Source organism: Calliopsis andreniformis, chromosome 7 (genome assembly GCF_051401765.1).
Source record: "Calliopsis andreniformis isolate RMS-2024a chromosome 7, iyCalAndr_principal, whole genome shotgun sequence".
Lineage (NCBI taxonomy): Eukaryota > Metazoa > Arthropoda > Insecta > Hymenoptera > Andrenidae > Calliopsis > Calliopsis andreniformis.
The window spans coordinates 4,599,580-4,625,823 of record NC_135068.1 but is presented as its reverse complement, the minus strand read 5'-3'; the positions used below and the strand labels follow the sequence as shown (position 1 = coordinate 4,625,823).

The following is a 26,244-nucleotide window of genomic DNA, read 5'->3' as shown; positions in this document are numbered from 1 at the left end:
TGATAAGAAAAATGTGAAATAGGTGTAAGATAACATTCTCAAGAATCTACCTAAGGAGCACTGATAACTACACTTAACTAAAATCCGCTAATTTTTAAGAGTTTACGTATCCACTCAACTTACTCTCGTCCACCTAGCTAAAGTGTCAGTGCTTTCTGCGTAGTATGATCGTTGACGGAGTATTCTACTTCGACTGGTCTGACTAGCGACAGTATTAACCCAAGCTGGTTTGGCCAGGGACAATGTGTATCTCCCTCTGAACGGATAAAAATGTTACTTGCGCTCATACATCCTTAACCGATTCTGTCTTCAATATAGTCCAAAACAATATCCTTCTCACGACAAAAATATTGGCCTTCCTGTGTACTCAGGAATGCTGATAATATTTCTAAACCTCACCGAAAAAAATGCGATCACGGTCTTAAAAAAGGCATGTATAAAAATTCAAAAAGGAATTGTGCCAACAATACACGGTGTTCCCAGGCGGTCACCCATCCAAGTACTGACCGTGCCCAATGCAGCTTAACTTCGGTGATCAGACGAGAACCGGTGCTTTCTGCGTTTTGTTTTTTTTGTTTTTAACTTCGTTTATTTAAGGCTTATTACAGAGGTTACGGATATATAAACTTGAAATAAACAACAAGTAAAATTTACATTTTCTCATAGACTTAGTGGCTACATCTTCTTTCAGTCTTATTTCCTTTCGGGTTGTTATCACGATAGGTAATCTTAGATTATCGCTCGTTATGTTTACTATCATAAGATATTTTTTTTTTTGGTCATTCAGATCACTTACATTGTTTGTATTGTGTGTTGCTCCTTAAAAATAGCCAGGAAAATAGGAACTAACGTTACATTATTACTTAAGAACTAACTTAAAATAAAATAAAAATAAATAGAAAAAATAGAAAACTATGTACAAAAGTATTAGGAGGGAAGGATATGGTAAGTCTTTGTATTATTACAGACAAGTTTACCTTTCATTGTAATTTATGTGTGAGAATTTAGCTGGTATCTTATTGCGTATTCTTTGTATCACCATGTTTGTCCTTATATAATATTCAACACTTATACTAATGCTTATATTCTAGGTACTTAAACTTTTATGTAGATAAACTATACAATAAATTTCACAAAAATAAAGATATATAATCTTGTTTTATTTTACACCCCTTTTTTTTTTACCCCCTTTGTTTTCAGGTACTCATAATAATACTCGTCTTCCGTACTAGTTCAGCACCGTAATTTGTACTCTAAGGTAAGTTAAGGTAAGTTCAGGTAAGTTACTTTACATCAGCCACCATAATTTTTTGCGGTCCAGTTGCTTATAATCTACCCAGTCTCTCTTAGGTATTGATGTATTGTGTTTGAGCAATGGTACATATCTTTTATCTTTTATTGCTATCGTTGTTAACGTTATTGTTTTATTCCCTTTATGCCTCGGGATGTGGTAGAATATCGGTATTGCGTCTTCATTTTGAATGTAACCATTCTTATCTAGGTATAGAAAGGCTTCAGGTGGAATGTGCCCTAAGGTAAGTGTGTTTTTAATATAATTTTCGTCTGGGTGCGGGATTGGAAAGATTAAGCTATTATTTTTAATTTGCGCTGCTGTTGCAAAATAATTTCTTACTAGTTTTATGATAAAAATGTCAATTCTATTTATTCCCGCTTTATTATAAAGTTGTGCATTACTGACTGTTTTTTTTGGATTTGAGCTAGATCTATAGAGTGTTAAGCATGCCCTCAAACACCTTCTTTCGAATAGTCTTAATTGTTCCATTATCGAGGTCCCGACGTTGTACCACATCTCGCAGCCATACGTTATTATTGGCCTAATAAGCAACTGGTAGCAAATTATCTTTACTTTTTTACTTAAATTCTTAGCGTAAAATAGTCTCGCGTTCGCTATAAAAACTTTTTTGGCTTTTTGCAATTGTTGCTCTACGTGTTTGTTTAATAGCAGTCTTTCGTCCATTGTAACTCCTAAGTATCGCACCTCTTTCTTATGTTCTATTTTAATGTTCTTTTCCTTATCTCCTATTAATGAAAAACTTTTGTATTGTCTTTTAATGGCTTGTGATGCTACATTGTAGGAGGGCCTGAATAGTATCGTTTCACACTTACTCGTATTTACTTTTAATTTCCAGGCCTTGTAATATGCAAATACCTTGTTTATAGCCTTTTGTAATTCTTCTTGTACTACCATTGGTGCTTTACCCGCTTTGTATACTATCATGTCATCGGCGAATGCTATCATTGAGCAGCCTGTGTTGTGTGGTCCAAATAGCTTTAGTGTGTCACTAGTGTATATGTTGAATAATACCGGTGAGTTTATGGTCCCCTGCTGTAATCCGTTTGTTATGTTGAATGTTAGTGAGGATAAAGAGTCTCCTATGCCTACTTGGAAGCTCCTATCATAAATCATGCTGTGTATTAATTTAATAAGTATTAGTGGGAATTCTTTTTTTTGCAGTTTTACAATGAGGCCGTTTAACCAGACTGTATCAAAGGCTTTTTCTAAATCTATTAGACACGCGCCCAGGCAATAGCCCCCGTTCAGTGCCCAATTTATGTCTGAGGATAGCTTATTTATCGCATGAATCGTGGAGTGTCGTTTGCGGAATCCGAATTGGTTTTCCGGGATTATGTTTTTGTCATCGCACACTTTTACTATTTTATCATTAATGATTTTCTCATAGATTTTCCCAATATTCGAAAGCAAACTGATTGGTCTGTAACTACTTGGGGAGGTGATATCTTTTCCTTTCTTATGTATGGGTATTGTTTTGGCTGTTTTCCAGTATTTCGGAAAGTGGCCATGATTGAGTAGGTTATTGAATATTATTGTGAAGCAGTTTATAATGTTTGGGGGTACTTTTTTTAAAACTATGTTTGGTATTTTATCGTTTCCTGCTGATTTCTTATTGTTTAAATATTTAAATTTTTTCTGTACCTGTTGGTAGTCTGTGAAATAGTCTAACGAGTTTTCTAATGGTGTTGGTGCCAGTGCGCTATTATTCGCAGAGAAACTGCATATAGTGTTCGGAATGTTTTTTGTTATGTCTGTTATGATGTGTTGGTATTTATTTTCTATAATATTACGAAATGCCAGATTATTAAGGTTATTGTTTGCTTCGTTTACTGAAGCGTATTGTATTCCTAGGATATCTAATTTATTTGTAGTATTGTCAATTAAATAACTGCCTTCGTTGTTTTTTGTCAGTGTGTTTGTGTTTATGTTTGCTTTAGTTATCATGTTTTTATTTTCCTCTGTTACTTTAAGTGTTGGTAGTTGTAGTGTTGTTTTTTTTCTGTATAAACGGTTTATTTCTTTGTACATTTTGCTAGGTTGTTTTGGGTTAATCTGTTTTATTCTTTCATACCAATAATCGTTTACTACTCTCTGTGTTTCTGATTGGATTCTCTTTTTCAAGGCTTTGATTCTGTTATCTAAAATTTTTAGTGTGTGTCTTGTTTGTGTACCTATTATACCTGTTCTACCTATTTTTCTGTAGTTAGCTACCGTTTCTCTCTCCTCTTTTATTAGGTGCCGTATTTTTTTTGTTGTGTATTTGTCTATGGAGTTTTGTGCTTTGGGTTTAGGAATTGCTTTTTTCATTGCCTCTATTATTTCGTGTTCAATTTTGTGTATACTTTCGTCTAATTGTTCTATTGTGTAATTTGTGTTCTTGTCTAAATCATAGTTATATGCTTGTAAAATATTTTGGAATTTTGACCAGTCTGCCTTTGCAAAGTTAAATGTTATGTTTTCGTGTTTGTGATCTATCAAGATGTTTTGATTCGGGATTTTGATTTGTGTTGCAATTGCTTCGTGGTCACTTGCTACCTGGATTGTACTCAATTTATTTCCTATCAAATTTAAGAACTCGATTCTAGCGTCTGCCAATATGAGATCTATGTAAGAACCGTTACGCGGAAAAGATGGTGTTGCCGTATGTAACAAGTTTAGTCGTAATCTGATATCGTTATTATTTATCCAATCTTTCAGTGCTATACCTCGTTCATCGTTTTTTGAATTTGACCACGTAGTATGCTTCGCGTTAAAATCTCCTGCTATGATATAATAATTTGATTGTGATATTAAATTCAACTCATAAGCTATATTTTCTAATTCCTCTCTGAACTTAGATGTGAGCCCTTTCTTTGCGTATATTGCAATTATTAAGAGTTTATTGTTGTCTGTAGTGTCCAGTTTAATTATTGTTGTTTCTACTACCTGCGTTTTTGTGTTTAATTTTACTATTTCGTGTTTTAAGTTTTGTTTTATTAATATTGCTGTGCCTCCTCCCTGTTTGTTACTTGCCCTATCGTTTCTTATCACTATATAATTTTTGAAGTATATTGTGTGTTTTTCCTTTAATTTAGTTTCATTAAGCATCACGATATCCGGATTCTTTTTCTCCATTAGGAGTGTTAAGGCTATTCGTTTGCTATTGCTTATTAATGAATTTATATTAGCTGATATTAGCTTTAAATTTTTTACTTCTATTTGTTTATTGTTGAATGTACCTGTTATTTGTTAGCACGTGTGCTAGCTGGTTAATTTGTGTGCTCATTGCCTCTACCTTATTAGCGATTGCCTCAATTATTTTTTCTAATTTCTCCGTTCTTAACTGTAGGTTTTGTATGTTCTGTTTTTCTTGGTAGTTACCTGTTGTGTTTATTAAGTTGTTGGCATGGTTAGGTGCTATTCCCTGGAGCGTGTCGTTATTTGTTCCTTTTGTTTTATCTGCATACGAAAAACCTGTTTTGATAAAAGCCGGGTTGGTTATGATTCTGGGTGCGTTGGATCTGTTTGTGTTTTTTTGTGAAGTTAAGTTTGTTTTGTACTCTTTATATTTTGGGCACCCTCTGTATGAAGCGGGGTGACCTTCTGTATTACAGTTTACGCAAAACGGTTTGATGTTACTATTATTTACTATCTCTTTTGTTATTTTGCACTCACCTGGTTTGTGTGACTCGTTGCATTTCACACATCTGTAATTTAAGTTGCAATTAATTGCAGAGTGTCCAAATCTCTGGCACCTCCTGCACTGAGCATCACCTTTCTTGTTTAATTTCTCCCACCTTATTACATGGTGGCTGATGTATCTTATTTCATTTAATTTTTTTAAATCGCTGTTTGCTGTAATTTTAATTAAGTATATTGGGAGGGTGCGCCCTTCTTTTATTGATTTTGGTGTTTTAAATCTACTTGCGCTGTCAAAATGTATTTGTTCATTGTTCATGCTCTGCAGCTCTTCCAGAACTTCTTGCTCGCTGAAGGACTCTGGGAGCCCTTTGATCAAGAAAGGTGCTTTCTGCGTAGTATGATCGTTGACGGAGTAAACTACTTCGACTGGTCTGACTAGGGACGGTGTTACTCCAACTGCTCTGGCCAGGGGCAGTGTGTATCTACTTCGGAACGGATAAAAATGTTACGTGCGGTCACGCATCTTTTTTCCAATTTTGTATTTTACACATACACATCCTTAATCGATTTTATCTTCAAAAGAGTGCAAAACAATATCCTTCTCACGACAAAAATATTGGCCTTCCTGTGTACTCAGGAATGCTGATAATATTTCTAAACCTCACCGAAAAAAATGCGATCACGGTCTTAAAAAAGGCATGTCGTAAAAAAATTCAAAAAGGAATTATGCCAACAATACACGGTGTTCCCAGGCGGTCACCCATCCAAGTACTGACCGTGCCCAATGCAGCTTAACTTCGGTGATCAGACGAGAACCGGTGCTTTCTGCGTAGTATGATCGTTGACGGAATATTCTACTTCGACTGGTCTGACTAGGGACGCTGTTACTCCAACTGCTCTGGCCAGGGGCAATGTGTATCTACTTCTGAACGGATAAAAATGTTCCTTGCGCTCATACATCCTTAATCGATTTTGTCTGCAATATAGTCCAAAATATCCCTCCCATGACAAACGTATTAGACCTCTTTTGTTATCAGTAATGCTGATAATACCTTTAAATCTCCCGCGAAACATGCGATCACTGTCTTAGGAAAGGAATGTTATAAAAAAATTGAAAAAAGGAATTGTGCCAACAATACATGGTATTCCCAGGCGGTCCACTTACCCATCCAAGTACTATTGACCGTGCCCAATGCAGCTTAACTTCGGTAATCAGACGAGAATCAGTGCTTTTTGCGTTTGCTTTTTTTTGTGTTTTAAATGCGTTTATTTTGGCATATAAAAATTTTACATTTCGTCTTATTTACTACAAAAAACAATATTTACTTTTACATTTCTAAGAAAGACTTATGTATTTTATTCAGTCTTAAAAGGTTTTGGTGTTTTGAATGCACGAGCGAAACATTGACGAAAATTTTGATGAAAATTTAGGTCCATTTTCGCATTTTTTGGTGTCCATTTAATTGCTTTGTCCGCTCTGTGACGTGGCTTGTGGTAAATTATAGTGATAGCTTTTTCGTTCTGTATATACCCTTTTTTATCCATGTATATAAAAACTTCAGGGGGTATATGTTCGGTTTTCATAGTTTTCTCGATATATCTGTCATCGGGGTATGCTATTGGGAATATATAGCTGTTGGATTTTATTTGAGGTATTTTGGCAAAGTAGTTTCTCGTTTGCTTAATTATAAAGTTGTCGATTCTGTTTATGTCTGCTTTGTTATATAATATTTCATTTCTTACATACTTTTTGTACCATGAAGCTTCTGATCTCTTTATTCCTAGACATACTCTTAGACATTTCCTCTCGAATACTCGGATTTCTTCCATTATTAAGGCCCCTATATTATACCATATTTCGTACGTGATAACTGGTCGAATTAATAATTGATAACATATTATTTTTACTTTCGGGTTTAGATTCTGTGCGTAGAAGATCCTTGTGTTCGTCATCCATACTCTTTTTGCTTTCTGTAGTTGTGTGATCGGGTGTATGTTTAATAGTAACCTCTCATCCAAAGTTATTCCTAAGTATTTTACTGCTTTTTATGTTCTGTTACCTCATGTACTAGTTGGCCTCCTTTTATCACGAAGTTTTTGTATCCTTTCATAATTTTTGGGGACACTATTCTTCCTGATTGTCTAAATAGAATTATATAAGCTGGGTTGATTATTATACGTGGTGTATTTATTTTATTATGTTGGTTTTGTGCTCTGATATTTAATTTATACTCTTTAAATTTTGGACATCCTTTGTAGGAAGCTGGATGCCCCACTGTTTTGCAATTTACGCAGAATGGTTTCCTGTCAGTTTGCTCTGATTGTTGCAACTTGATTGCACATTCACCTGGATTGTGTTGTTTGCTGCATTTTACACACCTGTAGCTCATGTTACAGTTGCTTGCTGCATGCCCAAATCTCTGGCATCTCCTGCATTGAGCTTCGCCTTTTCTTATTAATTTCTCCCATCTTATTATATGGTGACCAATGTATTTTATATTGTTTAATTTATCTAAGTCACTGTTAGGGGTTAATTGAACTACAAAAATCGGTAAACTCCTATTTTCCTGTATAGACTTGGATGTTTTAAATTGGCTAACTTTGATGAAGTTGAGGTTCTCACCTGAGCCTATCTTTAGCTCACTGATAATTTCATCTGGTGTAAAAGATTGTGGGTGTCCTTTAATTAGGTGAGTATGGTTTTTCTGCTCTTTTGGCGTAAATGTGTAGTAACTTGTGTTTGCACTGGTGAGTGTTTCCTTTACTTCATCAAAATCTTCTGTTGAATCTAATTGTATTATATGCTTAACATTACTTATGCGCTTAATATGAAACTTTATGTGTTTGGACTTATTTGTAATTAAGCTCATAGTGTCTTTAGAGTCTTGATATAAAATATTTATTGGTGGGGGCTTATTTTTGGGGGCTATATCGTTAACTGTACCTTCATTGACCTTGGTTCGCTGTTGTTTTTCGCTTCTTTCTGCGTTGTGGGTTGTGCTTATATGCGGTGCAGACGTTGTTGGAGTTTTTGATTCTGCTCCGGGTTGAGGCAGTGGTTGTTCCCTTTCCTTTACTCGACTCGCTTGGTTCTACCTTCTCATTACCAAAGTGAATGGGTCTTCTTGAGAACTCATTTCCGGTATAATCTCCATTTGGGGGTTAGGATTTCTGTTACTGTCTGATGCTATTATTTGCTGTGGACTTGCATTTTCCTTGTATTTGGCGATTAGGCTTTTTAGTTCATCCAGTTCCCTTCTTAGTTGTTTGTTTTCATTTGATAGTTTTTCTAATATTGAATTTTCTTCTGGTTCTGGAGACTTCCTCGTTGGCTTTTTATTTTTGGCCATTTTGACTTTTTCGTTTGTCAGAAAGCCAGTTTTCTGTGTTTATTTTAAGCTTCCAATTATTGAAGAATGTTTGAATTTTATGGAATATAGTTTGTAGTTGGTCTTGAATTACTGTGACTTTGTCGCCTGTGATGTAGATGATTATGTCGTCTGCAAATACAATTGCCTTCATTTTAATGCCGTCGTTTAAACCGAATAATTTCAAGAGGTTTGCTGTGATTTGGTTATTAGTATCATTTAGGATTATATGAATATTTTGGATTGATAGGGTTGGGTCCAGTTGTGGAATGGGCGTATGAATGATGGTTGGGTTATGGTTGGTTATTGGTTGTATGTGGTGAGATGTGTTCTTTGTATTCTGTGTATTATTTGAGTTGTTATGTGTGATTTGGCTGTATGAGATATTAGGGTTAACTAGCTTTGCTATTTTATTAATTTTTGATTCAGTTGAGTTTTCCTGTTTTCTTTTTGTATTTGCTTAGATGGATGGGGCATCCTCTATAGGACGCTGGATGACCACTATTTCCACAAAGGACGCAGTGGAGCTTATCTTTGTTTTCGATTAGTTGTTCAGTGTTGTAGCTGTCGATAAGGCACCGTTCGGGCTCGTGTTTTTCTGTGCATTTTACGCATCTATAAGGCAGGTTGCAGTTGTAGGACGAGTGGCCAAGGCCCTAACAGTTCCGGCACTGAACAGTCTTGTTAGTTTTTAGTTTTTCCCAGCGGATTGTTTGGAGTAGTATTTTGTTAATGCGGTTAAGATTATTTGCGTTACTGCTAGGTGATAGATGTACAACAAACATTTGTAGTGTGGTATTTGTCGCTATTGATTTTCTTGTGTGGAATCTATTTACTTTTGTGAATTCTAGGTTTTCGGTGTTGGTGTTGATTAGTTCTTTTAGAAGGTGATCCTCGTCGAAGTTCCCTACTAAATTCTTAATTAAGTAGAGCTGGGGTTTTTCGTATTTGGGAGTGTAGGTGAAGAAGTTTATATTTTTTTGGTTTAGGAGGTTAATGATTATCTTAAAGTCAGCAGGGTTGCCAATATAAAGTATGTGTTGGTCTTTACTGTTTGTTTTTGTGTGAAAGTTACCATTTGGCTTGCATGGCAGGGTTTTGAGGGTTGGTGTCAATCGTGTCCTATGCATTTTGGCCTACAATTGTTATGGGGGGAGGTTTGTTACTGCTTGACACTGTAGGTCCTTGGTTGGATGGTCGGTGGCCTGGCGCTGGTCTAATGACGTTGCTTTCGTCGTTTATGGTGGGGGGTATGTTCGGCTGCGTTGATCGGTGACCTGGCTGCTCCGCGGCTACCAGCCTGTCGTCGGTTTGCCTTCTTTTTTTCTTCGGTTGGGCGAGGGTGAACGGTTCTTCAAGTCTTCTCAAGTCTTAAATTAGTATTGTTCCAGACTAAATGTCTTGCGTTAAAGTCTCCAATTAATAATATTTTGTTCCCCATTTTCAAAACCTTGTCAGTCTCCTTTATTTTAAACTGATTCGATGGGTTACTATACACTCCTATTATATATATGCTGTTAGATAGTATTATACCTAGGCATTCAATTGAGATGTCATCATTTATTGTTAGTGAACCACTTTACAAGAAGTGAGTCTTGTTTCGTTGATTATGAGTATGTCTATTTTTTGTCTATTGATGTACTCTTTGACTTCATTAATTATGCCTTTCAAGCCATTTGTATTCCAGGTACAAATTTTTATGTTTTTATTGGCCATCTAATCTATCATAGAAGCTGACAAATACTTCAAATTGTTGTACTTTTGTTTTGCATTGACTTAATTGCTTTCTAAGCTCTTTTACTACTTTTAGCAGTTCTTTTATATTACAGAGCTTATTTATCTCATTAATTTTATTACCTAGGGCTGACATCTCATTGAGCTCTTCCTTCACGTCACTCTATTGTGCTGTCCGAGAAGCATATGTATTCTCCCTGGTATGTGTCCTATTTGTCCATGCGTTACTTGGTATGTTAGGTTTATGGCCTTTGTTCATATCTGGAAACAGATTGGTGTCTTCTATATTAGGTACTTTTTCTGAATTAGATGTTACCTTTTGTCGATGCATTCCAGTTTTTGACTTCATGGCAATCCATCCTATTCTTCTCAGATAGGCCTCACATATTGTGGCATTCGCTGAATGATCCCCATCACAGTTGATACATTTTGCTGGTTCTTCTTTGGGCTTTTTACAGTCCTTTGTAAGGTGATTTTCAGCACATTTCAGGCATGCTGGATCTGCATAGCAGTTGGAAGTAGCATACCCCCATTCTTACATCTACGGCATTGTGTAGCTCTTCTTTTGGTTGTGTAGTCCTCCTAAGTAACTTTAATATTGCATATATATGGTATTTTTGGTTTAAAAATGCCAGTTTTGTCATGGCTGATACTGAGATCATATATAAAGGGGTTTCTATGCCCTTCATCGCATGTACATTTCTTATAGGGAGACCTTCTGCTGCAAGATCATCGCTTTTCTCTTTTTCTGCCATTTTATGGTGCAGTGCCCTGATGACAAATGTTTTTCTTCTCTCGTTATGTGGCATATACATATGGAATTCTATTTTCTTTCTTTGGTATTCCTCTTTCAATTTATTGTAATCTTCCTGTGTTGTTGTGAAAACCTCTGTTTTATCTTTGTGATATTTTATATAATATTTACTTTCTAATATCTGCTTCAACATGTGTGTAAATTTTGCATGACTTTCTGTATTCCGATGAATTACTATGGGAGTTGGCTTTTTTCCTTTAGATTTATCCATTTGTGTTTTACTTATTGGTTTTCTACTTTCACTTACCCCTTTATTATCGGTGTCCATGTCAGATTCTTCTTCTCCTGTCATTGTCTTTTTCATCAATTTTCAGGTTAGTAGCGCCAGTGATGACGCTTTCTTGTGGATTGAGGTTACGTTGGTGTGCTATTTCTTATGACTTTATTGCTATAGTTAAAGTCTTGACTATTTAACTTTTGCTGTTTTGTGTGTTATCAATTTATCACACTATTGGCTTACTAATACCTTCAGCCTTAATTTTGACCAGCGTTAACCTTTTCGTATTAAGCAAAGGAGATCTCGCATGGCGATCGAACGAGAACCGGTGCTGGTGATCGGTGATCAGACGAGAACCGGTGCTTTCTGTGTAATATGATCGTTGACGGACTAATCTCCTTCAACTGACCTAACTAGGCACGGTATTACTTCAACTGGGCTGGGCAGGACAATGTGTATCTACTTCTGAACGGATAAAAATGTTACATGCGCTCACCATTAATGGGTAAGGTTAATTTGTTGATATTTAACTGTGTATTATAAAATTTAATTGCACTTTCTGCTATATATTCTTTTACATATTCTATGTTAGCTTCTTCATGCAAATCTTTGATTTTAACATATCTATTTTTATTAAGTACTAATCTAAGACATGTATTTTGAAAACATTGTAGCCGGGTGATATTAGCTTTGGTTGTAATTCTCGATACAGGTGAGGCGCAAAGTATAATTGGTCTAATTATACTTTTGTATGTTAATAACTTATTATTCTTGTTTAGTTTTGAGCCTCTAATCATTAGTGAATAAAGGTTTTTCATGGCAACGTACCCTTTCATGAGAATTCCATTTATATTATCCATACGTTAACATAGAATCAACTATTATTCCTAGATACTTAACTGAATGTTTAATCTATATACTATTGTTATAGATGTTTATTGGTTGGATGATTTTATTACCAGTTTGTTTTTTAGAGAAAACTGTAACTTCTGATTTATTAGCATTAAGTGTAATTTTCCATTTGTTATAATATTCTTCAAGCAATTTGGCATGAATTTGAATCTGTTTTGCTGCTACTATTGCATTAAAAGAGTGAGCATATATAACGGTATCATCTGCATATGTTGCCATATTTGTTTTTGGGAATAGTGTTATGTCATTAAGATATATATTGAAGAGTGCTGGACCCAATATTGATCCCTGGGGTACACCAGCTCTTATGCGTTGTTCTTCTGATTTTGCAATAATTGTGTTAAATTGATAAATTTTAATCTAAGCTGCTTTCATTGTGTTCTTTGCCAATCATGTCTCACACTATTTCTAACCCGTATTAAATCCAAGATATCACCTGGTAATTGCTCTTTAAAACTATTAATTTCCCTTTTCTGTATGACCTTAGTAAGAGAGTTTTTTATTTAAGTAGTTAGTTCTGTTACTGCAGTTTCTAGTTCCTTTATTGTATTAATCTTATTATTAATTTTTATATATTCATCTAATATCTTCCTGAATTTTTTCGAGTCTATTTTTATATGTAAATATTTCCTTTTTTGGTGTATTTATTATTGTATTTCCTAATCGGAGAGTGACTGGCCTTTTGTCAGAATGTAACTCATTTTCTACAAACACTTCTGAAATATTTTGAATGCCCTTATTAATTGCTAAATCTATTGTTGGTGTCATCCTGTTCGTAGGATAATGTGTCGTTTCGTTTGGATATATTAACGCACAATTATTTTCTTGGACAAATTTATGAAGCGTAGTGCCATGCTTATTAGCTACATGAAAATTCCAAGCTTGATGTCTTGCATAAAGATTGCCTACTAATACACCTTGCCACTAACATTTAACAGATTCCCTATATCTGTAACCTTAAAGTAATTCCTAGGATTATTATTTTGCTTTGGGTCTATAATTTTATGTGGTATATGCTGTTTAATTAATAAAGCTATACCTCTTGCTGCATATTTTCAACATTTTTTTAGAGTGATATAGTTTTTGACTTTTAAACTATCACTGTCTCAGTTTTGTTTCATTTATGCACATAATATCAATATCTTTTTGAACTGGAAAATCTATTAATTCTGCTAATTTATTTTTTATACCATTTGCATTCCAACCACAAATCGTCTGAACCTTACTCGTTCTATTTGTTGACAGAATTTTACAAATTGCTCAAACTTTTGAATAGCTGTTCTACACCTAGTCATATATTCATTTAATTTTTTCACTGCTTCTAACATTTTATTAATATTAATGTGCTCATTTAGTTTTCTAATTACGCCTGTTAATTCAAATAGCTGAGAGAGTTCATTCGTCTTGTCTTCTTTACTCGAAAGTCCCAATCTTGATGCTTCTTGCTGTTTCCATTTCATCTCATTTGCCTAAGATATCGAGCCGTTTTCAATATGTGTCCCTTTTAATTTTTGGTATTGTGCTTCGTAATTCTCAGTTGCTTTTTCCTTTTCCACTTCCTTTTGCCTAAGTTTAGGTTGATGTTTAGTAACACTGTTCCTTCTGATCCATTCCAGTCTACTCTTATATGCGTTATATACTGTTGTGTTAGCGGTATGATTTCCACCACAATTGATGCACTGTGCTGGCTCCTCCCTGGGTTTCGTGCACTCTTTCGTTATATGTTTTCCCGTACATTTTAGACACGCAGGATCTGCAAAGCAGTTTGAAGCCGAATGCCCCCATGTTTTAAGCTTGTCGTAACAGGAACTGTTACCATATAACGCGGTCGCACTGGGTGCTTTCTGCGTAGTATAATTATTGACGGAGTACTCTCCTTCAACTGGACTGATTAGGCACGGTATTCCTCCAACTTGTCTGGCCAGGAGCAATGTGTATATACTTCTGAACGGACAAAAATGTTACGTGCGCTCACACATCCTTAATCGATTTTGTCTACAATATAGTCCAAAACAATATCACTCTCACGACAAGCGTATTGGACCTCTTTTGTTATCAGTAATGCTGATGATACCTTTAAATCTCCTGCGAAACATGCGATCACTGTTTTAGACGAAGCATGTCAAAAAATTCAAAAAAAAATTATGCCAACAATACACGGTGTTCCCAGGCGGTCCACCCATCCAAGTACTGACCGTGCCCAATGCATCTTAACTTCGGTGATCAGACGAGAACCGGTGCTTTCTGCATAGTATGATCGTTGACGGAGTATTCTACTTCGACTGGTCCGACTATGGTCAGTATTACACCAGCTAGTTTGGCCTAGGGACAATGTGTATCTGCTTCTGAACGGATAAAAATGTTACTTGCGCTCATACATCCTTAACCGATTAAGCCTACAATATAGTCTAAAATAATATCTTTCCCATGACAAACATATTGGCCCTCTTTTGTTATCAGTAATGCTGATAATACCTTTAAATTAAAATTTTTTGTTGTTGTAACATATTTATTGCACTTTGTATAAAATGTATACATTACATATGTAGCATAACCATGTATACAATGCACTGTACTCTTATTGCTTAACAACTAGTACCTGCTTACATGATAAGCTTAACCTACTGTATGTGTATAGTATGTTCGCTTACAATTTTGCTTAATACCCTGCTCTGGTTGTTATTATAATTAACAATAATGACTGAGGTGCAGGAAAGTAATATATGGTGCTCGAAAAAACCTGCCTTTAAAAGTTATACCTATATAATATATATATAACTTAATTAGAATACTGTGATCAGTCTTTTGTGTTTCATTCCTGATGGAATACTTGCAAAGATTGATACGGTAATTTGTGCTTAAGTCTAAACGGAAGGTTATAACTTCCGATTTCTGTTACATTTTCTGTTAGTTCGTTGTTTCCTAGCTGATTGGTATAGAAACGTTCTGCTAGTTCTCTTATATGATCTATAATTAATGGTATATCAGTCTTTACGTGTAGATCCTTAATTCTAGCGTACCTATTCTCAGATAACATTAATCTAAGGCACTTATTTTGATACACTTGAAGTAGTTTAATATTTGTTTGGGAAGCTCCACACCATACAGGGCAGGCATACAGGATAGTGGGTCTAAGTATCATTTTATAAATTACTTTCTTATTCATTCTAGATAAATTTGGAGAAACCATTAGAGGATATACTTTTTTTTGTATAGAATAACCTTTGCGCAGGACTTGTTTGATATGTTGCTTATATGTTAGCTTATTGTCTAGATGTACTCCTAAATACTTTGTACTATTTGATGATTGTGTTTTGTAATTGTATACTTTAATTGGCTGCTAGATTTTGACATCTCTATGTTTTTTGCTAAACACTATTACTTCTATTTTACTGGCATTTAGGGAGATTTTCCAAAAGTCATAAAATTTAGTTAATAAGTCTACTTGTATTTGTATTTGTTTAGCTGCTACTACTGCACTAAATGAATGTGCGTAAATCGCTGTATCATCTGCGAACAATGCTAAATTTGTTTTTGTGAATGTTGGTAAGTCGTTAATGAATATGTTGAATAGATTGGGCCCTAATACAGATCCTTGCGGTACGCCTGCTCTGACTTTGCGTTTTTGACTGGTAATCCCATTTACGTCAACCTGCAGTTTTCTATTTCTTAGGTATGAATAGACCCATTTGATTAGAGGAGTCGGATATTGGTATTTAATCATTTTATGGGTAATTCCCTCAAACCAAACTCTGTCGAACGCTTTTTCAATGTCTAATAGTAACATAACAGTTACATTATTTTTGTTAAAGTTGGTACTAATGTCATTGACTATTCGAGTTACCTGTTGCACTGTGTTATGGTACTTTCTGAATCCAAATTGATGTTCGTTTATAATATTGTTTCTTTCTTCGTGTTCTCTTAGCCTCTTCAGAATGACTTTTTCTGTTATTTTGCTCATGGTTGGAAGTAAACTGATTGGTCTGTAGCTACTCGGTTCGGCACTGTTCTTTCCGGCTTTTAATATTGATATGATTTTTCCTGTCTTCCAATAACTTGGAAAGTGTGTTAGTTTTATTATGGCATTGATTATGTATATAAGTTGCACTATTGGTTTTCTACCTAGCTGTTTGAAAATAATATTTTGAATTTTGTCCATCCCAGGGGCTTTACGCGATGGGAGTTTCTTAATTATTTCTTTAACTTCCGCAGGTGATGTTACGTATTTTGACCAATCTTCATTAGAGGCTTCATTTATATACTGCTGTACCTGATTTCTTATGTTGGTTTGTTCATGAGTATTGTTACTAATGTCTAGGTTATGGACTTCTTCAAATTGAGATGCAAGCATGTTAGCCTTTTCTATATCCGTTATAGCCTCCTCACCATTCTTTACAATAGTGGGTATAGGTTTAAATTCATTTTTAAATATTTTGGTCATTCTCCATAATGAGTTATTATTTACATTTAGTTTTTGCACTTTCTTTCTCCAGGTTTTATTTCTATGGTTTATGATAGTTGAGGTGATCAGACGAGAACCGGTGCTTTCTGCGTTTTGTTTTTGTTTTAAAGCGTTTATTTATGGCTACACAGTAATTATTTATAATGGTATAAACTTTAAATAAACAAAAAGTAAACTTAACTTCGCTTAGTTCTAGAGACTTTTGACACTACGTTCAGTTTTATGTTTTACGGTTTAGTATTACGATAGATATTGCTATATTACCGCTCGTTATATCTTTCTTATCACTAGATATTTTCTTTGGTCAATGAGGTCATTTTTCTTTTTCTTTGAGCTATACTCCCCAAAATAGCCAGTAAAAAAGGAGCTAACATCACAGTTTTTTCTTACGAACTATGATGAAATGAATAATACAACAATTATAACAGGAAAAAATATTTACAAAAGGGAAGAGAAGCAGGAAGGAGAGGAGTTTGCTACTCCTATGTAACGTTATTAATTTTAGATTATCTTTACTTTATTTGCATACGATAAGCCTGGTTTAATAAAAGCTGGGTTAGTTATTATCTTCGGTGCATTAGATTTATTTAAGTTTTTCTGTGTGAGCAGATTTAATTTGTATTCTTTAAATTTTGTGCACCCTCTGTATGAAGCGGGGTGACCTTCTGTATTACAGTTTACGCAAAACGGTTTGATGTTATGATCATTTATTATATCTTTTGTTACTTTGCACTCACCTGGTTTGTGTGACTCTTTGCATTTCACACATCTGTAATTTAAATTGCAATTAATTGCAGAGTGTCCAAATCTCTGGCACCTCCTGCACTGAGCATCACCTTTCTTATTTAATTTCTCCCACCTTATTACACGGTGGCTGATGTATCTTATTTCATTTAATTTTTTGAGATCGCTGTTTGCTGAAATTTTAATTAAGTATATTGGGAGGGTGCGCCCTTCTTTTATTGATTTTGGTGTTTTAAATCTACTTGCGCTGTCAAAATGTATTTGTTCCTTGTTCATGTTCTGCAGCTCTTCCAGAACTTCTTGCTCGCTGAAGGACTCTGGGAGCCCTTTGATCAAGAAGTTATGGTTTTTTAGTACCTTAGGGGTGTAAGAATAAAAACTTGTTTTCGCTTCCGCTAATCTTTCTTTGGCTTTTAGGAAATCCTCTACCGTATTGAGCTGCAGAGCATGCTTTGCTTTACTGACTCTCTTAATATGAAAATTATTTTCATTACTATTATGACTAATTAGTTGTAATGTCTCTTTTGGGTCTTGATATAATATGTTAATAGGGGGTGGTTTAGTTGATGTTACTTTTGAGTGGGTTACTTCCCTTATTTTCTTATTCTTCTGTGTAGATTCCTTGCTTTGTGTAGAAGTCATCTTGGTGGTCGGTAGGGCTGGCTGTGTGGGGGTCGCTACCTTTTCTTGTACCATCATGTTGTTGGTGTTTGTTGCTCTTCTTTTCTCGTTTCTCTTCTTTAATACTTGGTCTGTCTAGGAACAATGTGTATCTACTTCTAGACGGAGAAAAATGTTACTTGCGCTCGCACATCTTTTTACCAATTTTGCATTTTACGTATACACATCCTTAATCGATTTTGACTTCAATATAGTCCAAAATAATATCCCTCTCACAACAAACATATTGGCCCACTTGTGTATTCAGTAATGGTGATAATACTTATAAACCTCACGCAAAAATACGATCACTGTCTTAGAAAAGGCATGTCGTAAAAAAATTCAAAAAGTAATTGTGCCAACAATACACGGTGTTCCCAGGCGGTCACCCATCCAAGTACTGACCGTGCCCAATGCAGCTTAACTTCGGTGATCAGACGAGAACCGGTGCTTTCTGCGTAGTATGATCGTTGACGGATTAATCTTCTTCAACTGGTCTGACTAGGGAGGGTGTTACTCCAACTGCTCTGACCAGGGACAATGTGTATCTACTTCTGAACGGATAAGAATGTTACTTGCGCTCACATATCTTTTTTCCAATTTTGTATTTTACACATACACCCTAATATGAGGTCAATGTATGATCCGTAACGCGGAAAGGATGGTATTGCCGTATGTAACAGATTTATCCTAAACCTAACGTCATTATTTTCTGACCAGTCTTTTAACGCTATACCACGTTCATCATTTATTGTATTTGACCACATATTATGCTTTGCATTGAAATTTCCTGCTGTAACGTAATAATTTGATTGAGAGATTAAGTTCAATTCATCAAATATTTTTTCTTATTCTTCTCTAAACGTAGAGGTGGGCCCTTTCTTTGCATATATCGCGATTATTAGGAGTTTATTATTGTCTGTCGTGTTAAGTTTTACTATCGTTGTTTCTAAAAGTTGTGTTTTCAGGTTTAGTTTCACGATTTTGTGTTTTAAGTTTTGTTTTATTATTATTGCTGTGCCTCCTCCCTGTTTGTTATTTGCCCTATCGTTTCTTATTACTTTATAATTTTTGAAATATAACGTGTGTTTTTCGTTTAATTTAGTTTCATTAAGCATCACGATATCCGGATTCTTTTTCTCCATTAGAAGTGTTAGAGCTATTCGTTTACTATTACTTATTAGTGAATTTATATTAGCTGATATTAGCTTTAGTTTTTTTACTTCTACTTGGTTATTATTGAATGTAACTGATGTTTGTTAGCGTTTGTGCTAGCTGGTTAATTGATGTGCTCATTGTTTCTAATTTGGTAGCGAATGACTCTATTATTTTTTCTAATCTTTCAGTTCTAATTTGTATGTTGTGTATGTTGCGTTGTTCATGGGTACTACTTATTGTATTTGCTGCGTTAGTAACCTGGTTTGGTACGATGCCTGGGCGCATGTTGTTACCTATTCCTTTTGTTTTATTTGCATACGATAAACCTGGTTTAATGAAGGCAGGGTTAGCAATAATTCTAGGTGCGTTAGACCTATTTATGTTTTTCTGTGAGTTTAAATTTGATTTGTAATCTTTATATTTCGGACATCCTCTATAAGATCCAGGGTGACCTTCTAAATTACAATTTACACAATAAGGTTTGGTTTTGTCATTATCTGATATATTTTTATCAATTGTGCACTCACCTGGTTTGTGTGGATCGTTGCATTTTACACACCTATAATTGAGATTGCAATTTATTGCCGAGTGTTCAAACCTTTGGCACCTCCTGCACTGAGCATCGCCTTTTTTATTCAGTTTTTCCCATCCTATTATGTGGTGGCTATTGTATCTTATTTCAATTAGTTGCTTAAGGTTACTACACTGCGTATCAAAAGTTTAGACGCACCCTATTTTTTAAATAAAAACACAGCTCCTAATGAATCTTTCATTGATCCTTTTGTCGAATGTTTATAATACTTCGAAAAATTATGATTACAACCAAAAACATTGAAATTTGGTACTACAGGAAAGCATTTTTAGCTTATCTCGGCATCACAGCAATTGCGTTCGTTCCACCGAAAATGAACAGCATTGGATATCAGTCAGTGTTTAAAGACAATTTGCTACCCTATATCCGCCGTTTTCCAAGCATTAAATTCGTTTTCGAACAAGACAATGCTTCCGTTCATACGAGTAGAAGCACAAAGAAGTAGCTCGAAGAGCAAAATCTTGATGTTATGGCCTGGCCATCTCGTTCACCGGACTTAAATCCGATAGAGAATTTATGGGGAATCCTCGTTCGCGATGTTTATGCAGATTGTCGCCAATACAGTTCAGTTGATGAACTCAGAAATGACATTATGACAGCATGGGCCAGAATCAAGCCCGAAACCATAAAAAATTTAATCGCGAGCGTACCAAACCGAATTTTTTTAACAATACAGGGTTTCGGTAGTTATACAAAATACTAGTCGTTATGTAAAATTGTAAAATTTGTCGAATAAATAAGCTTTGTTAAGTGCGTCTAAACTTTTGATACGGCCGTTTTTCACCTTTAGATAAAAAATACTATCTTGTAGTGCCAAATTTAAAAATCTCTAGTGGTAATCATAGTTTTTCAAGGTACTGTAAACTGTCGACAAAAAAAATCAATCGAAGACTCATCGGGGTTGCGTTTTTGTTAAAAAAATAGAGTGCGTCTAAACTTTTGATACGCAGTGTATCTGCTGACAATTGAATTAAATAAGTTGGTAGGATACGCCCTTCTTTTGTTGATTTTGCGGTCTTAAATCTAATTACTTTTAATATTTGTAGTTGTTCGCTGTTCGTACTCTTCAATTCTTCCATAATTTCCTGCTCGTTGAAGGTTTCTGGAAGTCCTTTGAGCAAGAAAGTATGGTTTTTTAATGCCTTAGGTGTATATGAATAGAAACTAGCTTTTGCTTCCGTTAATTTCTCTTTTGCTATTTCAAAGTCATCAATATTATTTATTTGAAGAGCATGATTGGTTTTACTGATTCTCTTAATATAGTAAGAATTTGGATTACAATTTTGACTGATTAACTGAATTGTTTCCTTGGGGTCTTGATACAAGATATTGATTGGAGGGGGTTTTGTAACCTTTCTATTTAAGTTGTTCCCTTCCTTTGTTTGCGTCTTGTTCTGCGATGCGTTGGCTCTGGTCACTGTCTGTTGACGTTGAGGCTTCTTCTTGCAACTACAGTAACTTCGTGGCGTTAATTGCTCTTCCTTTTTCGTTCCTGCTTTTTAGTACCTGGATGAATCCTTCCTATTGAATGGTTTGGTTGTCATCCGGCGATATCTGGGACTGAGACTGGTTGTTATAGACCATCGCCTCGTTTGGTTTGCTTTCTTTTTTTAAATCTTCTATTATTTTGGTCAGTTTGGCTAATTGTTCTCTAAGTTCGGTGTTTTCTTTTTTCAGGTTCCCCATAATTTCATGGTTAACCGGTATTTGCGGTGCCACTGTGATCTTCGGCTGGCCACGTTTTTCGACTTTGTTCGAATTGCTTTTCGTCGTATTAAGTTTATTTTTATGAAAACTTACTTCTTTTTCTTTTTCAGAGTTCGGTATTTTTACTGAGCTGCCTGCTTTTATTGGCGTTTCGATGAATTTTTTGTATAATCTTAATTGCGCCTCTTGCCACGTGGAGTGTTTTGAGGTTATGTCGTTTCTCTCAGCTTTCTTTTCTGTACTTTTCTCTTCAGTTTCATTGAACATGAGTTCCTCAGATTTCTCCAGGTTGTGGCTCTGATGTGACAGCAATTTTCTTTACTTTAGTTCACTTTTAGTTCACTTTTGTGTAAATTTTTTACAATTCGGAACTTGGTTGATTGTTCCACGGTGTTGCACGCTTGGTGTCGCTCGTACGACTGGTGCTTTCTGCGTAGTCTGATCGTTGGCGGAGCAATGTGCTTCGACTGGTCTGACTATGGTAGAATTAATTTCAACAGGCGGCTCAGGGTCACTCAGCCCCTCACGCGCCTTTCTGGTGAGTTCCCTCACCGCGGCAGTTTCCTGTGCGCGAGGAACGCACTTGCAGCGCGTGTGAAATATAAAAGATTTTTACATCTCTGAGGTATTAAAAATGTTGAATGATAAAAATACTTGTATTGTTAGTAAATTCGAATGTACAGGTACATTTGAGAAGAAAACGAACTCTATCATTTTCACTATGATAAGAAAAAATCAAATTCACGTACAAGCAGGGAAAAGACTAAAGACGTACAATTCCATCGTACCGAGAGCCTATACGCTTCCAAAAACCCATAAAGAAACGTTGTCTTAGAGAATTATTGTTTCTTCTATTGATGGCCTTACATACAAGTTATCAATGCTTTTAGCGGATATTCTATCTTAAATAGTAAGGAATTCTCCTTATCACACCATAGACAGTTGGCATTTCGCCAAGGACATTAGACCGTTCGAAATCCCTGACGATTCGTCTGGATTGATTTCTCTCAATGTCACGTCTCTTTTCACTAATGTTCCAATTGACTTAGCCATACAGGTGTTACATTTTCGTTGGGATGAAATCAAACTACATACCACGATGGATCAGGATGATTTTCTTCAAGCGGTTAAGTTTGTGTTGGAAGCCAAAGTCTTTTTGTTCAATGGGGTCTACTATAAACAGGTGTTTGGAACAGCTATGTGTAGGATGGGGCCTCGTTCAATAAAACTCGGGTATAATGAAAGTAAAAATATGTTTATTCGATAGGCAGCGGCCGACCGACGACTAACGACTCAACGACCGACTGTCGATCCTTGACGAACGACGCTTTTTCCCAAAACAAGTGCGAGTCTACCGGCTCGCTACGGCTGGGCGATACACCTCTACTCGCTCCTTGCTCCTGATACTTCGCCGCGCTATGTTATGTTGTAAACATATTAATGGCATACATATTCCCTACATATGGGATCCCCAATCTCACCTGTCATTGCTAATATCGTGATGGAAAGGTTAGGAGAACTATCTATATCAAAATTACCTTTCCAACTTATCTTCTATAAAAGATATGTGGATGACATTATAACTTGTCTAAAATTAGAAGATCTACAATTGGTATTGGACACTTTTAATGGTTTCCATGAAAGACTTCAATTCACACATGAAGTTGAAAACAATTTTTGTCTTAATTTTCTTGACATTAGTGTTATTAGATCTGAAAGTAAATTCAAAACGAATTGGTTTCACAAATTTAGTTGGTCTGGGAGATATATAAATTTCTGTTCATTCCATCCCATACAACATAAGATTGGATTAATAGAGTTTGATAGATCGTGCCATCTTGTTCTCTAATCCTGAATATCGGAAAAACAATATGATGTTAATCCGTAACACTTTGAAGCGCAATTGTTAATCGTCTCAGTTAGTATCTACCATTATCAAGGAACGAATATTTAAAATTTACCACCCTACATTATTTGAAGATCGAAAAGATAAAAGAATCAAGGAAATGGGTGCGCTTAGTTGGAAAAACACTGTAGTTGTTCCATATGTTAACAATATCTCTAACGATATGAAAAGAATATTTAGAGAGTAGGAATACACACTATTTTTAAAATCCCTTGTGTCCTTAAAAAATTGTTTCCAATTGTTAAAGACAAATTACCAATGTCTAAAAGTTTTAACATAGTTTATTCAATTCCATGTATGGGATGCAACCAGGTATACATAGGACAAATATCCAGACATTTAAAAAAAAGAATTCATGAGCATAAGAAAAATATCTTTCTACCTCCTTCACGACACACTGCATTAACAAAGCATTCTGTGGAATTTGATCATAAATTTGACTTTGACAACGCAGAAGTTGTTGATAATGAAGCAAAATTACATCAAAGAATTCTTTTAGAAACGCTTCATATGATTAAACATCACAGCGTAAACTTTAGGTATGAAACACCTAAAGTACAAGATTATTACGCAACATTACTGAGCAAGTAATGTTTTATGATGAAGCTTTCTTATAAAGGAATTATTCTTGTTTCCTCTCTTGATTTATGATCAATAGATTTGATTACATACAATTTCCCAATATGTATGTATTTTTTCAACAATAGAATGTTAAATTATTACATTTTATCACATGTGGTATTCTGTGAGTTAAGTAAGGAGTTAGTGAATTTTACACATTTGAAATTAACAGTTTTTACCGCCTTGAATTCTGATTGGTCATATTGTCAACCACGACCTTATTGGTGTTTGTCGTTATGTTTACCAGTGTAACCTAGTAAACCGATAACCGACATGTGTCTCGCACGCATCACGTTACTGTTTCCTCCCGATTAGCTTAATTTTACAAAGCAAATAAGTAGTTTTTTTTTGCCAATATCATTTACATAATAAATAGTCGTATGTTTCTATTTCTCCAAATCTTCTTCCAGACGCATATGTATAAATTATCTTCCTTGAAAATGATCTAAACCTTAGATCGAAACGTCGAATCGTTTAGTACATTTAATTGCGAAATAGCTTTTTTGTTTCAAAATAGACCAAACCATTGCGCCGATATCATTTATTAGAAGTGATTACATCTAATTACGGTCGATATTTAAAATTTTTCATATAACTATCAGTGTATTCGTAAAGTAACCTGTAGTTTCACTTATATCATTTGGAGCTTCAGCTAAATTTGTTTGAGTAAATATTGCAACTGCATTATTCTCTCGGATATCTGCACGTATTTCCTCTTTTATCAATTCGGTGTCCCTCTCCACAATCCTGTTCAATTGCGATCGGCCGACGTTTGTGTTTAAGTTATTTATTGGCATAAAGTGTGCTCCTAGTATGTCTAGTTTGTGGCTTGCTTCCGATATTATGAAGTTTTCTGATCTTTTTTTAAGTAAAACGTTTAGATTTATTTTAGCTGAGTTTAAAAGATGCCTACTGTTTTGAGGAATTATTAGAGATGGAATTTCCATATTGTATTTCTTCCTAAAAACTCGGTTGACTTCAGGCAATAGAGCTTTAGAATTATTGACGGAAATGTTTTTTATCTTTTTTCCCCAGTAATCGTTTACTGATTTAGTATATTCGTATCATATTTCTGCACTGATGTCTTTTAAGAGATGTTTCAGTGTAACATGTTTATAATGATTACTGAAATTTTTATTAAATCTGTGTAATTGAGACAGAATGTAGCTTTTATACTTTTGTAATTTACGAATTTTTGGGTTTAGATATACTTCTGTAGCGTTTTGAACTTTGATTTTTGACACTTTTTTTTTCTATGGCTGATTTTATGTTGTTCTGAATAAGCTCTAGGAACGTCTCTATTTCATTATTGAGAAGATTCTGTTATTTGTAATGTGGTGAGAGTTATCTTTATTTAATAATTTTTGGAACTTTACCCACTTTGCTTTGCTGTAATCGAATTTATTGTTTATATTTTTGGTATCAGGTTCGAAACCGCTCTCATTTTCTAATACGAATGTGGTGAGAATTGCGTCATGGTCACTACCAAATTTTATGTTTTTAAGTTTTACATTATCTGAGTTCTTGTTATGAAACGATAGTCTTGTATCTACTAACATTAAATCTAGGAACGAGCCTTTGCTCAGAAAGGATGGCTGTTTTGACGAATACATTTTTAGTTTGCACTTTATATCATTTTTGTCTATCCAAGTCTTGAGCAAAACTCCTCGGTTGTTATTTTTAGTGTTTCGCCAATTAACATTTTCTGCATTAAAGTCGCCCGCTATTATATAATAATTAGAAGATTTATCTAATTCAAGGTTTGAGAAGATTATTTCTAGTTCTGGAATAAACTCTTTTCTATAACCACTGGGTGCATATAATTGATGCAAGGTATAACTTATTCTTAGACTTAAGATTAATGGGTATTATATTACTTTCTATGAACTTACAATGATTGGCTAAGGTGATATGTTTAAGTGTAACTTGCTTTTTTATTAGAATTGCTGTACCACCTCTTGAACTAGTGTCTGATCTGTCATGTATTTTGTAATTTTGTGATTTTTGTTTGTTGCTGCATTACTATTGATACTGATACTGATGCTGATTGATTGCATTACTTTGATATAGCAGCGTGTTCTCTTCTCTTTATATTGTTACTCTTCTTTCTGTTTTGCTGTAAATTTCTTCTTATTGGTAACGAGTTTTAAACATCCCTTATAAAAGACAGGATGACCAAAGCTGTTGCAATTGACACGAAAAAGCTTTTCATTGCTTGTTTTATTGTCTGCTGAGATTTTACATTATCCAGGAATATACCCTTCATTGCATTTCACACAATTATAGGCTAGATTGCAGTTTATTGCTCCATGCCCTAATCGCTGACATCTTTTACATTGGATGGTTTCATTGCGACCCATCTTTTCTCATAATACTACTTGATGTGTCACATATTTTTTTTGCTTGAATAGCG

At 34.9% G+C, this 26,244-nt stretch overlaps 1 protein-coding gene, 2 non-coding genes and 2 pseudogenes across 3 annotated transcripts in view; all 5 read right to left on the bottom strand.

Moving 5' to 3' along the window:
- The window catches only part of Machr-b (muscarinic acetylcholine receptor), a 129,565-nt gene that overhangs the window by 12,250 nt on the left and 91,071 nt on the right, over positions 1–26,244 (bottom strand). The window lies entirely within an intron of this gene.
- On the bottom strand, positions 459–577 carry LOC143181993 (5S ribosomal RNA; annotated as a pseudogene).
- LOC143181991 (5S ribosomal RNA) lies at positions 5,664–5,782 on the bottom strand. The gene has a single exon (XR_013002376.1). It is a non-coding gene; the product is annotated as a 5S ribosomal RNA (ribosomal RNA).
- LOC143181992 (5S ribosomal RNA) lies at positions 14,127–14,246 on the bottom strand (annotated as a pseudogene).
- On the bottom strand, positions 18,204–18,322 carry LOC143181990 (5S ribosomal RNA). Its single transcript, XR_013002375.1, has one exon. It is a non-coding gene; the product is annotated as a 5S ribosomal RNA (ribosomal RNA).